The sequence below is a fragment of the Mauremys mutica genome, unplaced genomic scaffold (assembly GCF_020497125.1).
Source record: "Mauremys mutica isolate MM-2020 ecotype Southern unplaced genomic scaffold, ASM2049712v1 Super-Scaffold_100033, whole genome shotgun sequence".
NCBI classification, from domain to species: Eukaryota; Metazoa; Chordata; order Testudines; family Geoemydidae; genus Mauremys; species Mauremys mutica.
The window spans coordinates 5,325,464-5,340,356 of record NW_025423255.1 but is presented as its reverse complement, the minus strand read 5'-3'; the positions used below and the strand labels follow the sequence as shown (position 1 = coordinate 5,340,356).

At 48.2% G+C, this 14,893-nt stretch overlaps 3 non-coding genes across 3 annotated transcripts; 1 reads left to right on the top strand and 2 right to left on the bottom strand.

Moving 5' to 3' along the window:
• Positions 1–3,685: 3,685 nt before the first annotated feature.
• TRNAV-AAC lies at positions 3,686–3,758 on the bottom strand. Its single transcript has one exon. It is a non-coding gene; the product is annotated as a tRNA-Val (tRNA).
• Positions 3,759–7,596: 3,838 nt separating this feature from the next.
• Positions 7,597–7,678, bottom strand: TRNAS-AGA. Its single transcript has one exon. It is a non-coding gene; the product is annotated as a tRNA-Ser (tRNA).
• A 1,521-nt stretch (positions 7,679–9,199) lies between these two features.
• TRNAC-GCA lies at positions 9,200–9,271 on the top strand. The gene has a single exon. It is a non-coding gene; the product is annotated as a tRNA-Cys (tRNA).
• Positions 9,272–14,893: the final 5,622 nt, after the last annotated feature.

Below are 14,893 nucleotides of genomic sequence, written 5' to 3'. Positions count from 1 at the left end.
ACCTGCAGTTTATTCCATCACTGCTACAAGCCTGAACCAAGAACTTTGCCATTACTGTATGTGAAGGGTTCAAATCCATGTGCATTTTATATAACAACCTGGTCTATGGATTGTGCCACCTCTTTTCCAGACCCGAAGTCCAGAGTATGGTCAAGGGACCAGAGGCCTAGCAAATAGTGATCAGCTAAGAGAAAGCTGGGTAAACAGAAAGCCTTGCTTGCTAAGATAGGCCTGGTCAGCAAATTGCCAGGTGTTGGAGCTAAGAACTAAATAATTGTGTCTTATTCAGAGTTGCAGATTGAGCAAAGAATCCCTGTTCCTATTGTGTTAATCTCTTCTGTAGGGAGACGTTTTTCCCACAGAGTCAATCTTGAGTTTATGAAAAGTTGGCACCTCAGTTTAAGATATGGCATCCTTCCACCTCCCTTCCCAGGGACCAATGCCTGCCGTTAGACACACAAAAACAATCTTTATTGCCATATACTTTCACTGTTTCTTTGCTTTAACCCCTAGGAATGTACCTGTTGGACAATCAAAGGAGTTGCTCCATTCCTATGGACCTCAAATCAGAATTCAACATATATATTTTATACTAATAACATATTGTCAAAGTATTAATGAAATGTTAACTTGCTAACTTGAGACCATGGGTGGAGACATTATGTGACCTGTTAACCACTGGCTACTGTGCTATCTTGTCTTGCTGCAAAACTTATCCCAGGGTTTGGAACTGCCTACGCCGTCACTTTCCCCCACCCATGGAAAATCTATATATTCTATTGTAATTAATTAATTAATAGAGTCTCTGAGCCTAATAAGCCCACTCTGCCATCACTGTGTGTAATAAACTCCTATTCTTGACCTCTACACGGTGGAGATTTGTGTCCTTCACAGACACCTGCTGAATAAAGAGGAGATTCAGCATCCAGCTTGGCTGAATGTGTCTCCTCTCCCCACAGCTTGGTGATTTTTGAGGAAATGGAGAAGACTGCCTTTGCCTAGCTGTACATGGCTTGCAAAAGAAACAGGTCTTTTTGGTGACAAGTGTTGAAAGGAGCCATTAGACAAATGTGGAGACAGGAAAAATGTCCCCTAACTGAACTGGCATCTCTGGATGCTGAAGTCACAACACAAAGTACTAAACAGTACAGGAGAATGGCTGGTGTCAGAAGAGTCTCTACCAAAGCCTTTTGCCACCAGCAGGGGCCTCTCTGTGCACAGAACTCCTGGTAGTGTGATGGCTGCAGGCAGTGGAGAACTCCATTTTGGCATCTCTTTGTCGGTGAACATCTGCAGTGGCTGTTTAAAGGTCTCTGGATAGTGATCTTTGGGAAGAGCTGACTGAAGTGTCTTCCTAGTAACCAGGAGATCCTGCCTTGGCCTGACAGTTCTTCCTTGCAAGTCTTGAGGGAAATGGGGAACGTCTGTAGTTTGGAATTTGGAGGTGTTGTCCTGGACCATCAAATGGAACAGTTGCAAGTATTTTCTTGCAGCAGGTCCCATGGCTTAGCTGGCTAAAGTACCTGTCTAGTAAACAGGAGATCCTGGGTTCAACTCCTAGTGATGCCTTGTTGTATGGCTTTGTCTCCTCTGCTCACATTTTCCTGTGTCTTTCCGGGAAACAGAAGAGACCTCCCTTGTTATCCAAGTAATTGCTTGCTAAGGAAAAGGTTTCTTTGGAGAGAAACATTGGAAAGAATCAAATCACAAGCCTGGAGTTGATGAAAAGGCTGCTGTGAGTGGCATTAGCATGGTGGTTGCTTCAACTGCAATTGCTGCAACAAAAGAGCCTGCGCCACACGACCTTGTGATTCGCTGGGGATGTCTGCACACAGATGTCATGTCATCTTCCTTTTGATTGTCACTGATGAAAAATGGAGCAGCTGGGAGAAAAGTCCCAGAAGCACCTGCCAGGTAAAGTGGAGGTTAGAGATGCAGCACCCAGTAGTGCCTTGCCAAATGTGTCCACTCCTCCCACCTTTTGATCAATCTTTTGAGGAAACAGAGAGGACTGCCTCTGCCTTGCAATGCACATGCTTCCAAAAGAAACCGGTCATTTTTTCTGACAAGTGTTGGAAGGAGGCACCTAAGAAACATGGAGACAAGGAAAAGGTCACCGTAACTCAACTTGCATCCATGGCTCTTGAGGCCACAACGCAGAGCACTAAGCACTGTACGACCACAGCTGGGGACAGAAGGGTCTTTTCCAAAGGCATTTTCCACTTGCAGGGTCCTCTCTGTGCGCAGAATTCCTGATAGTTTGATGTCTGCAGGCATTGGAGATCACTATTTTGCCATCTCTTTCACTGTTCCAGTGAACATCTGCTGTGGTTGTTGAAAGTCTGTGATGGGATCTATGGGATGCAACCTGAACAGTGGGACCCCTGAGCCCTGTGTCCCACTGCCTGGGCTCCCTCTCACACTGTGATGCTGTGAGGAGCTGTGAATCTCTGGCAGATATTGCACTTACACAGACATCCACAGGTAGGGACACATCCAACTGTTACATGAATGCTTCTCCCAGCCACTCATAACACTAATGATAGAGAGCCTCCTGCCAATTCCCCCCAGCTCTGCAGTCTGGCGTCCCTGGATCATACTATCTTGCCTTAATCAGAAGCTTGATCAGTGTGAGTTTATTACACAGAGCCCACCCCTCCTTCACTGTGAATAGTACATGAACCAGCCTTGTAACGGAGCTGCGATTTCCCAAGAACTTCAAGGAAAATACACCAGTTTCATAAAACAGATTTATTAGCTACAGAAAGATGGAGTTTTAAGGATTATAAGTGGTAGGCATAAAAGATCAAAGTAAGTTACCATGGAAATTAAAGATAAATTCACAATCTAAACTTTACACCTTATTACGCTAGGCCGTAGTTCGGTTATGCCACAGGAAGGCTTAATGCTCGAGCTGCAGCGCATGCTGGGCAGGCTTAAGGCCGGGCTCCCCGTGGCAGGAGAGAAGAAGACGACTCGGCCCCTGGAGGGGCAGGCTGGGGCTTCCTGGATCCCATTTGCTCACAGCCAGCGCCCTGCCCCCACTCCCATGTCATCAATGGCGACCCCAGGTCAGCCAGAATGGAGCAGCGGTTTTCACTGCACCAAGTCCACTTATGGCTTACAGGCAACTCCCAGACCCACCATCTCGGCCAGAAAGGAGCCCACTCAGCCTCGCCATTGCTGCTTTTCCGTCCCCCCAGAACCCTGCTTCTCCTGGGCTGCAAGGAGCCATCCCTGGGAAGCCAACAGGCAGGCACAGGATTCTGCCTCCCAGCAGCCAAGATCACCTCCCCCGGCTTTGCAGAACGAATGGTGATGCTCTACTAACCCCACTTAGCCGCACTGAGGTGCTTACTTTCTGCCCTGCCTTCCTCAGTTCGACTTTCCTCTTTTGCCCCATTCCTGCCTCACTTCCTCCTTTGGCAAGTCATGCAGAGGAGGCCAGCAGGAAGAGCCGGCCTCCACCGGCCAACCTCCCAGGGCAGAGGAGGCCAAGCCACAAGCCTCCAAAAAGTAACACGCCGCACTCCTCTAGGTTCTCCAGCCTGACGCCAAGGTGCTTTCTCCACTGCTGTCAGCACCCTCTCTCATGCAGCGGTTGGAGTTATCCCACAGACAGGCCAACAGGAGAAGGAGGAGGCCTTCCTGAACAGCAAGGGGATCTGGCAAAAGGAAGCCAGCATGTTTCTGCCTGGTTTTGAACCAGGGACCTTTTGCGTGTTAGGCAAACGTGATAACCACTACACTACAGAAACTCCATCTGCTTGGCTGTTGCTCACCCTCACACAGACTGATGGACAAACCTGGAGAAAGTGGTGACAGCCCTTCGATGGGTCAGCTGGCAGAGCAGAGGACTGGAGCGGGCACTCAGGAAGTCGTCCTTACGTCGCCCTTGTGACTCCAGCTTGAGGGAGAGCTGCTTTTTCTTCCCCTTGCTGACAAAGAGCAAGAGAAGAATGAAAGGTCAGGTGGGCCAACTCGGTGCAGAAGCCCATGCTGTTTTTTCCTGCTGCATAGCCTGAAATGAGGGACTCGTGGCAGTTAAAGGCACTGCTGCACTTTCAGAAAACATCCCACCCATGCACAAAGGGGGATAGAAGAGCCTGTTAGTCTAGCACGCTCCCAACTGAACTACTTCAGCAGCTGCTCGGTTTCTTTTTGGCCTCCTGCTTTTCTGTCTGGGATGTTGTTGTCAGCTGTGGCACAGAAAAAGGACGTCATTGCGAGCGGCCCATGAAGACAAGATTAACTTTTGCCTTCCTTGCTCGGCTTTACTCGCTTCCTCGCCCTATTCCTGCCTTAGTTCCTGCGTTACCTGAAGGCGACGGGGGGCCAGCAGTACCAGGAGGAAGTTGGGCAGCTAGACCCTGGTGGCAAAAGTCCTGCCACCACTTGCCACCCCACTCTCTTCTCCCAGCGTCACATATTGGCCACCAGGGACTTGGTGCCCAGCAGCGCAACGGAAGGCAGTGGACAGAGCCACCCTCGCCTTCAAGCTCCGGCTCATTAAACCACATCTTCAGTCTCTGATGGCCAATGAGAGACTGACATCGCTTGCTATTTTAGCACTTGAAAATGCCATTGGCCAATCTTTGGATCTCTTTAATGCTGCGCTTCAGTTCATGGGGGAAAGGCGAGAGACGCGACCTTTCAACTAAAGGCCTGGGGTTAACATCCAACGCTGTCTGTCTCCGACTGTAACACTATTTAATACCGGCCCACCCTGTGCTGGTGACAGTTCCATTTCTAGATGTTAGTACATTTCAGTTACGATTAAAATTAAAAAGTTTCTATATGCTTAAAGAAAATGCATTTGTTTTATTTGCTTATATATGGCATGAATAAATACAGGTTTACAGAACCTAGCCTGCAAATTTATCATCTTATATGACAGAGAAAATCATGCATTGAAATTGTGCGTCAAAATCATGAAATGAGCTACAAATGCAATGAAAAATAAGATATTCAAAATTTTAACATATCGGGGGGGGGCACCGAAGACACATCTTGCCTGGGAGAGGCACTTGGTCTAGGGGAGGCCCTGTCAGGGAAAGCAGGAGTTAGTCTCACATGCCTATTTACAGGCTGTAATCTGTGGGCACCCTGCTCTGAGGGAGGGATCGTGGCAGCCCAGACTCAGGGCTGGAACAGGCCCCGGATTGAGGGGGTGGCTGCAGGGTTTGCAGAGCTCTGATGTCTCAGACAATGTGTCTCTCCCAAATCCTCAGCTCTGCGTCCCCAGAAGGCTCCTGCGCTGCCTCCGCTCCTCTCACAGTCTATAGCAAGGAGCAGCAGCAAGGGTCAGGGATGAGCCATAGGGCACTAGGTGGGGGGCAGAGGCTTCAGGAGCCCAGAGTGTTTGCCTCTCTGGGCATTTTGGCTGAGACCTCAGGGACACATTGTGAGGCAGAATCCCAGGCATCTGTATGAAAGGAGCATAAGGACGTAAGGACGTACGAACGGCCAGACTGGGTCAGACTGGGTCCATCTAACCCAGTATCCTGTCTTCCCATAGCGGCCAAAGCCAGGTGCCCCAGAGGGAATGAGCAGAACAGGGAATCACCAAGTGACCCATCCCCTGTCACCTATTCCCAGCTCCTGGCAAACAGAGACTAGGGACACCATCCCTGCCCATCCTGGCTCAGAGCATGTCCTCCATGAATTGATTTAGCTCTTTTTTTGAACCCTGTTATAGTCTTGGCCTTCACAACCTCCTCTGGCAAGGAGTTCCGCAGGTTGACTGTGCATTGTGTGAAAAAATACTTCCTTGTGTTTGTTTTAAACGGGCTGCCTATTCATTTCATTTTGTGACCCCTAGTTCTTGTGTGATGAGAAGGAATAAGTAACACTCCTCATTTACTTTCCCCACACCAGTCATGATTTTATAGACCTCTAGCATATTTCCCCTTAGTCAGCTTTTCTCCAAGCTGAAAAGCCCCAGTCTTATTATTCTCTCCTCATATGGCAGACACTCCATACCCGTTTCTGAACCTTTTCCAATTCCAATACATCTTTTTTACGATGGAGCGACCATATCTGCACGCAGTATTCAAGATATGGGCATACCATGGATTTATACAGCGGCAATAAGATTTTCTCTCTTATTCTCTATCCCTTTCTTCATGACTCCCAACATTCTGTTCGCTTTTTGCCTGCCACTGCCCATTGAGTGGATGTTTGCAGAGAACTATCCACAGTGACTCCGAGATCTCTCACTTGAGTTGGAACAGCTATTTTACATCCCATCGTTTTATATGTAGAGTTGGGATCATGTTTGCCAATGTGCATCACTTTGCATTGATCAACATTGAATTTCATCTGCCGTTTTGTTGCCCTTTCACCCAGTTTTGTGAAATCTCTTTTTAGCTCCTCACAGTCTGCTTTGGACTTAACTATCCTCTGTAGTTTTGGAGCATCCGCACATTTTGTCACCTCGCTGTTCAGCAGATCGTTTATGAAGATGTTGACTAGTCCCAGTACAGGCACCGCTAGTTACTTGTTTGCATCCTGAAAACTGTCCATTTATTCCTACCCTTTGTTTCCTGGCTTTTAACCAGTTATTGATCCACGTGAGGACATTCCGGAGGTGAACGTAAGCTGGTACATTCTGGTATGAGGTCCTGGCAAGAGCGGGTACGCTGTGCCAGCCCGGCCCGGCTTCCCCAGGCTGGTGATTTAAAGGGCCCAGGGCTCCCTGCAGCCTCCCAAGCCCCCCTGGCGGAGCCCCGGGGAGCAAATCACTGCCGTGGAACGCTGCTCTCTCCCGCGCTACGAACACAGAGCAGGGGCGGCGGGAGCTTCCTTACAGTGGGGGGGTCACTATTGTCTGAACTGTGGCACTCCCATGACACCCCTTCCCCAAGGACCCACACTCACACCACCTCTCCCCCCGAGGCCACACCCACAGAATGCCTCTCCCCCCCCCAAGACTCCCCCTTTCCCCCCTCCATCATTTGTCCTAACAGCCAGTTAAGAGTGGTGGGGCCACGGCCCTCTAAACCCCCTGTTCCAGCACTCCTGACACAGAGCTCAGCAGCAGCGGTGTGTGTGTGTGTGTGTGTGCGACAGAGGCTGCTGTGCTGTGCTGAGCCAGTGAGGGAAGTGGGGGCTGATGTTGGGGCTGCCCCCTCCCCCTGCCTCAGGCCTGGTTGCTTGCAGCAGCTGTCTGAACATAGAGACAGTGTGCGACACACTCCCTCTCCCCACACACACACTCCCTCTCCCCACACACACACAGTCTCTGCCCCGCCACGCACACTGCAGTTGAAAAGCAGCTGGCAATCTAGTAAGATGCCCATGGAACGGTGGGATAGAGAAACCTGCATCATGTGATGCTGTACCAGCCCATAAGGCATTGCAAACCCTTCCCAAAGCACCCTGCAGCCAGTTGCACAGCTACCCACAGCGCACTGCTCTCTGTGGCCATCCGAGATTCTAGCGTGGATGTGCTCTGGTGACACAAGGGGCATAGTGTGGACATGCAGCAGCTGTTTAATTAAAACACTTTAAAGCCGCATTACCCAATAGGGTAGAGACAGCTTGAGAGTCAGACAAGACCCAGCTCCCTTGAAACTAAAGAACCACAACTTTCTCCATAGTTGGCAGGATTCAAACCTGCGCAGGGAGACCCCGATGGATTTCTAGTCCATCGCCTTAACCACTCAGCCACAACTACTTGGTTCAGATGTGTCTCTCACTACACTCTAGTTCTGTTCTCACTGAGTGATCAATTCCAGTTGTTTCCTCAGACCAGCTCCCCCAGCACACACACTGCTGTGCCCTTGTGTAAGTGTGTCCATGGCTGAACTGCAAGAATTCCTGCTCATTTCCCTTCTGGCTGGAGCATGAGGAGAGTGTGTTTGTGGTCAATGACGTTGCTGTAGATTGTTGTCCATTTCCTGCCTTGATCATTCAGACAGTCCCTTTCCTGCCATATCCCCAGCACATCAGTGATCGCAATAGCAGGGGGCAGGTTTTCTCTGGGGCACTGAGATTTGTCAGGGAGTTAGTGGCTCCTTTCTTTCCTCACCCTGGAGTAAACTCAGCTTTTTATTCCATCCTTGATGTTTCATGGAATAACAACAGACGACTGAGGAAAGAGGTGGACAGGGCGGGTCTCAGGGGAGGGGCAGAGAGGTGGGGGTGATGGGCAGGGCAGGTCTCAGGGGAGGGGCAGAGAAGTGGGGGCGGTGGACAGGGCAGGTCTCAGGGGAGGGGCAGAGAGGTGGGGGCAGGGGGCAGAGAGGTGGGGGCGGTGGGCAGGGCGGGTCTCAGGGGAGGGGCAGAGAGGTGGGGGTGGTGGGCAGGCCTTGGGGTAGGGGGTGGAGAGGCACCAGGAGGCCTTCAGGGAGGAGAGGAGCGAGCGGAAGGTGGACCAGCAGGCCTCAGCCACAGTGGAAGAGCGGGGCTGGGAAGTGGCCAATGGGAGTGAGGGCGGAGCACAGGTGGGGCCTCGGAGGGAGGAGAACGAGAGAAGGGGGTGGAGTGGGCAGGGCCACCCAGAGGATTCAGGGGGCCTGGGGCAAAACAATTTCGGGGGCCCCTTCCATAAAAAAAAGTTGCAATACTCTAGAATCCTGTATTCACATGGGGGCCCTGCAGGGCCTGGGGCAAATTGCCCCCCCTGCCCCCCCTCTGGGTGGCCCTGCCCTCAGCCTCTCCTCGTAAGTCCCCTGCCCCCTAATCATTTTTGTTGCCCTCCCCTAGACTCTCTCCAATTTGTTTCCGTAGTGGGGGGGGGGCGAAAGCTGGACTCAATGCTCCAGATGTGGCCTCCCCAGTGCCGAATAGAAGGGAATAATCACTTCCCTCGATCTGCCGGCAATGCTCCTACTAATCCAGCCAATACGACCAGGTACCCATATTGAATGCAGACCCAGCAATATTTGCTAAATTGGTTACTGTCCATTCAGGAGGTTATTTCCCACCTATTCATAAATAATGAAGATGCTCTAAGCGGAGGGGAGAGAGCTGTCCCGTCCGTGTAGTTAATCCATCCCCCCGAGAGGTGGTAGCTATGTCACTGGGGGAAGCTATGGGGGTGGGTGTGCAAGCTGTGGTGTTTACATGGATCTATAAGTTTAATCAAACCCCATTTTTAAAAGCACTGTGGTCTGGGAACAGAACAGGAGATCCCTGAGGCAGGGCCTGTCCTTCAAAATCTTTAAGATCTCTGACTTATCTACACAGCAGTCATGGGGGTACAGCTCAGTGGTAGAGTGTTTGACTGCAGTTCAAATGGTCCTTGGTTCAAATCCAAGTGCCCCCTTACAAACCTCTTCCTTCAACAAAAATAATGGCATTTCCATTCTGTTCAGGAGTTCCACTGAATAGGGATCCCTGAAATGAACAGAAACACTCAATGTTTTCCTGTGCAAATGCATAAAAACCTAACAAACGTGCCTTCACTGAAATCAGTTCCAATCCTCTAAAGGATTAAAAAATCCTTATTGAGGTTGCAGGAAAAAAAATCCCGATGTGTAGAAAGAATAGTAAATATGGCAGGCGACAAGCTTGGCTTAACAGTGAAATCCTTGCTGATCTTAAACACAAAAAAGAAGCTCACAAGAAGTGGAAGATTGGACAAATGACCAGGGAGGAGTATAAAAATCTTGCTCAGGCATGCAGGAGTGAAATCAGGAAGGCCAAATCACACTTGGAGTTCCATCTAGCAAGAGATGTTAAGAGTAACAAAAAGGGTTTCTTCAGGTATGTTAGTAACATGAAGGAAGTCAAGGAAAGTGTGGGCCCCTTACTGAATGAGGGAGGTAACTTAGTGGACAGAGGATGTGGAAAAAGCTAATGTACTCAATGCTTTTTTTTGCCTCTGTCTTCAAAAACAAGGTCATCTCCTAGACTGCTGCACTGGGCAGAACAGCATGGGGAGAAGGTGACCAGCCCTCTGTGGAGAAAGAAGTGGTTCAGGACTGTTTGGAAAAACTGGACGAGCACAAGTCCATGGGGCCGGATGCGCTGCATCCCAGGGTGCTAAAGGAGTTGGCGGATGTGATTGCAGAGCCATTGGCCATTATCTTATAAACTCATGGCGATTGGGGGAGGTCCCGGATGACTGGAAAAAGGTTACTGTAGTGCCCATCTTTAAAAAAGGGAAGAAGGAGGATCCGGGGAACTACAGGTCAGTCAGCCTCACCTCAGTCCCTGGAAAAATCATGGAGCAGGTCCTCAAGGAATCAATTCTGAAGCACTTAGAGGAGAGGAAAGTGATCAGGAACAGTCAGCATGGATTCACCAAGGGCAAGTCATGCCTGACTAACCTAATTGCCTTCTACGAGGAGATAACTGGCTCTGTGGATGAGGGGAAAGCAGTGGATGTGTTATTCCTTGACTTTAGAAAAGCTTTTGATACAGTCTCCCACAGTATTCTTGCCAGCAAGTTAAAGAAGTATGGGGTGGATGAATGGACGGTAAGATGGATAGAAAACTGGCTAGATGGTCGGGCTCAACGGGTAGTGATCAATGGTTCCATGTCTAGATGGCAGCCGGTATCAAGTGGAGTGCCCCAAGGGTCGGTGCTGGGGCCGGTTTTGTTCAATATCTTCATTAATGATTAGGAGGATGGCGTGGACTGCACCCTCAGCAAGTTTGCAGATGACACTAAACTGGGAGGAGTGATAGATACGCTGGAGGGTAAGGATAGGATACAGAGGGACCTAGACAAATTAGAGGACTGGGCCAAAAGAAACCTGATGAGGTTCAACAAGGACAAATGCAGAGTCCTGCACTTAGGACGGAAGAATCCCATTCACTGCTACAGACTAGGGACCGAATGGCTGGGCAGCAGTTCTGCAGAAAAGGACCTAGGGGTTACGGTGGACGAAATGGCTGCAATGGAGCTGGTTCAGGTAAGGGATTACCAGGGAGCTGGTGGTGGGTTCTGCTTGGAGGGAGAGGAGCAGTACGTGCATAGGAGGGTAGGAGCTGCTGGAGGTGGTGGGAGGCAGGAAATATCTCGGGTGGAGAAAGGGAGGGGACAGGATGTGACAAACCTGCTGACACTAGTGTAGTTTAGGGTGTGATGGGTTGTCACCCGCAGGGGGCAGTCTGGGGGGCTTCTGGGAACCGCTGTGCCCTCTAACCCTCAAGCTGGGCTGGCCCTTCTCACACTGATTTGCTGGAGATTCAGCCAGCCTCTCCAGGGCCTGTTATCACCCAACGGGACAGCAGGTGACACCATACACCCAACTAAGCTACCTGAGTGCTTTACCTGAGCCACTCAAGGACAGATAGACGACAACAGCCAATTTCTCAGCTCCCCAGCCTTGCACACTTGCTGTAGGATACATTCAGAATTATACCATCTTATAGTGCACAGGGATCTCTGTAATGTCAGCTCATTAATATAGTTCCCCTTCCCCTCGATCTGGGACAGATGTGCACAGCGAGCTTGTGCTAACCAAGCTGAGATTTTCCCCAGACACTTCACTCAAAATACGCTGTTTAAGATAAAGCATAAAACAAGTTTATTAGCTGCAGAAAGACAGATTAAGTGATAACAAACAGATCAAAGCAGATTATTTAGCAAATAACCAAAACTCAAACTACGCCTAATATACTATCTGGATAGAATTTGAATTAGCAGTTTCTCACCCTGACTAATTGATACAAGCAGTCCACCAAGTTTCCATACACAAGCTAGAAATCCCTTTATCCTGGGAGCAGCACTTCCCCCACTTCAGTTTTTGTTTCTCAGGTGTTTCCAGGAGTTCTCTTGTGTGGGGAATGAGACCAAGAGATAACGTCACACCCCACCTTATGTAGCTTTTCCATATGGCGTGACCCCTTTGTTCCAAACTCAGTTCCCAGTCCAGTTTGTGGAAAAATACAGGTACTAAAATGGAGTTTAGTGTCATGTGGTCTGGTCACAGGCCCTGCTGCGTCATAGTATCCATGACTAATAGGCTGGCTGAAACATTCAGAGGAAGGCTAAGATCTTCCACAGTCCATTGTCTGTTGATGAGCCATCAGCACTGTCTGGCTTCTTCATTGTTGTACCTGAAAGGCTCGTTGTGGGTGTTACCCAGAGTAAGCACATTTGAAATACAGATACAGAGTCAGTATCCATAACTTCAGATACGAACATGATATGTGCACACAAATAGGATAATCATATTCAGCAAATCATAACTTTTCCAGTGACACCACACATAATGCATCTTGTACAAAATACATCATAATTATGTCCTAATCATATTATAACCGTACCACTATGATGAATATGGGGGTGTAGTGTCAGATAGGGCCTAATTTCAAGGCACAGGAGTTGGGAATGGAACTTCCCCTCTTTGTGGAACAGGAAATAACCCTCCAGCCAGGGCTGGGACAACTTCCCAGACTCCCAGTGATGGAGCCTGAATCTACTCACACTTCATTCTACTCACAACCCAATCGTTGTGGCAACTGCAAACTTTATAAGTGATGATTTTATACACTCTTTTAGGTCATGGATAAGAATGTTAAATAGCACAGGGCCAAGAACCAATCCCTGCAGGAACCTGCTAGAAAGAAATCCACTCGACCCTGGCTCCCCATTTACTATCAGTTTTTAATCTATTTAATGTATGCCATGTTTATTTTGTATCATTCTAGTTTTTTTAGTAAAAATATTGTGCTGATCAAGTCATATCCCTTACAGAAGTTTAGGTAAATTACATCAATACTATTAGCTGCAACCAAACTTTTGATCTCATCCAATAAGGATATCCCGTTAGTTTGATAGGCTCTATTTTCTCTAAACCTTTGTTAGTGGGCACTAATCATATTACCCTTCTTTGATTCTTTATTAATGAATGAAATCCAGTATTGGCTCCTCCATTCTCTTGATGAATATAGATGTCAGACTTCAGGTCTTTTAGAAAGTCTTGGATACAAATTATCTGGACCCGCTGATTTAAACATATCTGACTTTAATAGCTACTGTCCTCATGACTTCTTGTTGGAATGGGAAGAGTGTCGCCATCAACATCTTATGATACGAGTACATCATCTGTTTTTCTCCAAATCCAGGAGAGAAATATTTATTGAGGACTTTTACCTCTTCTGCATTATTTTGATAATTCTGCCATTTCTATTAGTAAAGTACCATTGTTAGGATTAAGTTTGCAATTAATATACTTTTAAAATCTTCCTTCTTATTGTCATTGATTTCTGATAGCTTTCTTTACCAGTTTTCTACAAATCTGACCTTCTAACTTCTATTCTTTACTATTGACTTCCCCTTTCTTCTATATATTTTATTTGGAGAGTGTTGGGATTCCTACCAGGGAGACACCAGTAGGGTCCAGAGACAGCCCCATCTACTATATCAAGCTCTGGCTAGTAGGTATGTGATAAATGACAAGATCCTGCCTCCATCTGTCAGCTGGGAGACACAAAGGTTCTCTCTTTCTACCCTCTGATGCCGCCTGGCTGCTCTAAGCTAGGTGAGGTGGGACTCTGTTAACATGTGCCTCCCAGAGCTTCCATTTACCTGGTGCTGCTGTTCCGTGAATAGGGGGGTTGTGAGTGAGGCAGCAGGTATTGAGTGTTGGACTCTTGCTCTTTCAGGAGCCGGTGACCTTTAAGGAAGTGGCTGTGTACTTCACCAGGGAAGAGGGGGCTCTGCTGGAGCCCGTTCAGAGAGCTCTCTACTGGGATGTTATGCAGCAGAACTATGAGACTGTGACCTCGCTGGGTAAGGATTCCTGTCCCCTCTGTTCTTGAAAGGGGAAATGAAGAGTGAAGGTTCATGCCACCCCCATAATGCCACCTCTACTCTGTCGTGTTTCAGCATCACCCCAATATGCCAGTGACACACACACACTACCAGAGACCCTCCCCTGCTGCAGAACACTTTGGGAACAGAGCACAGGAGCAGTATCACACAGTGCCAAATATCTCCTCTTTATTCAAGTAAAACTGGGGGTTAGGTCCAGCATAATGAATAGAAGCTTTCTACCCCCGGCCTTCTCTCAAACCCTGAGCCTTCTCTACCCAAACCAGAATGGGCTTGCTTTGTAACAAGCAGGCGGCTGGAGTCAGAGCTGCCGGTCCAGGGTTACTTATCACACAGTCACTCGGTGCGGCCTTGAATGCTGACTGGGGGTATCCAGACCGGGTAGCTCCAGCAGCAGAACACTGAATCTCAGCCAGGATTACAGATGACACAACTCCTCACTGGTCTGGATTGCGATGGAATGTAAATGTCTTCACACCTTCCCCCTGAAGGAGAATGGCTGTTTGACCAGCTGTTTGCCTTGCTGTCTCTGAGGAACTGCTCTGTGGGTGTTCCTCAGAATTGTGACTTTTTCAGTAATATCCTACTGTAAAATCTCATAACTTTACATACAGTGTTACTACACATTTTAACAGGAGGATAATATTCAGTAGGTTATGTGTTTTCAAATGATACCTCACAAGCCATACTGTGTACAAAATTGATCACAATTTTCTAGAAGAGTGAACACAGGGGCATAGACTGACACAGTGTCTGTGTGTGTGTTCCCAGCAGATATGTGGGTATTTCAGTCCCTCATAAGCACAGTGTTTGGCATCTTCAAGGACCTGGGGAACTGGTGCTGAGAATTCACTGGTTTACCAAGTGTTACACTGTATGGAATTGTGAGACTCTTTGGTATTAATAATAAAATAATAATATAATCTGATAAAATTGCAATCAATCATGCTAGATATGCCATGTAAGGTGTCAGTGAAAATGTTATGATTTGCCAATAATAATAATATAATAATTTTGTTTCTATGTTTGTATCACCTTTGTATTGTGAGTTATAGATATGTAGGGTATATCTGTATTTCCAGACTTGTGCAGTGTTTCTGGGTGACACCCCCAGACATATTGGCATCAATACTGCCTAGCCTGTTTGATGGCCCATTG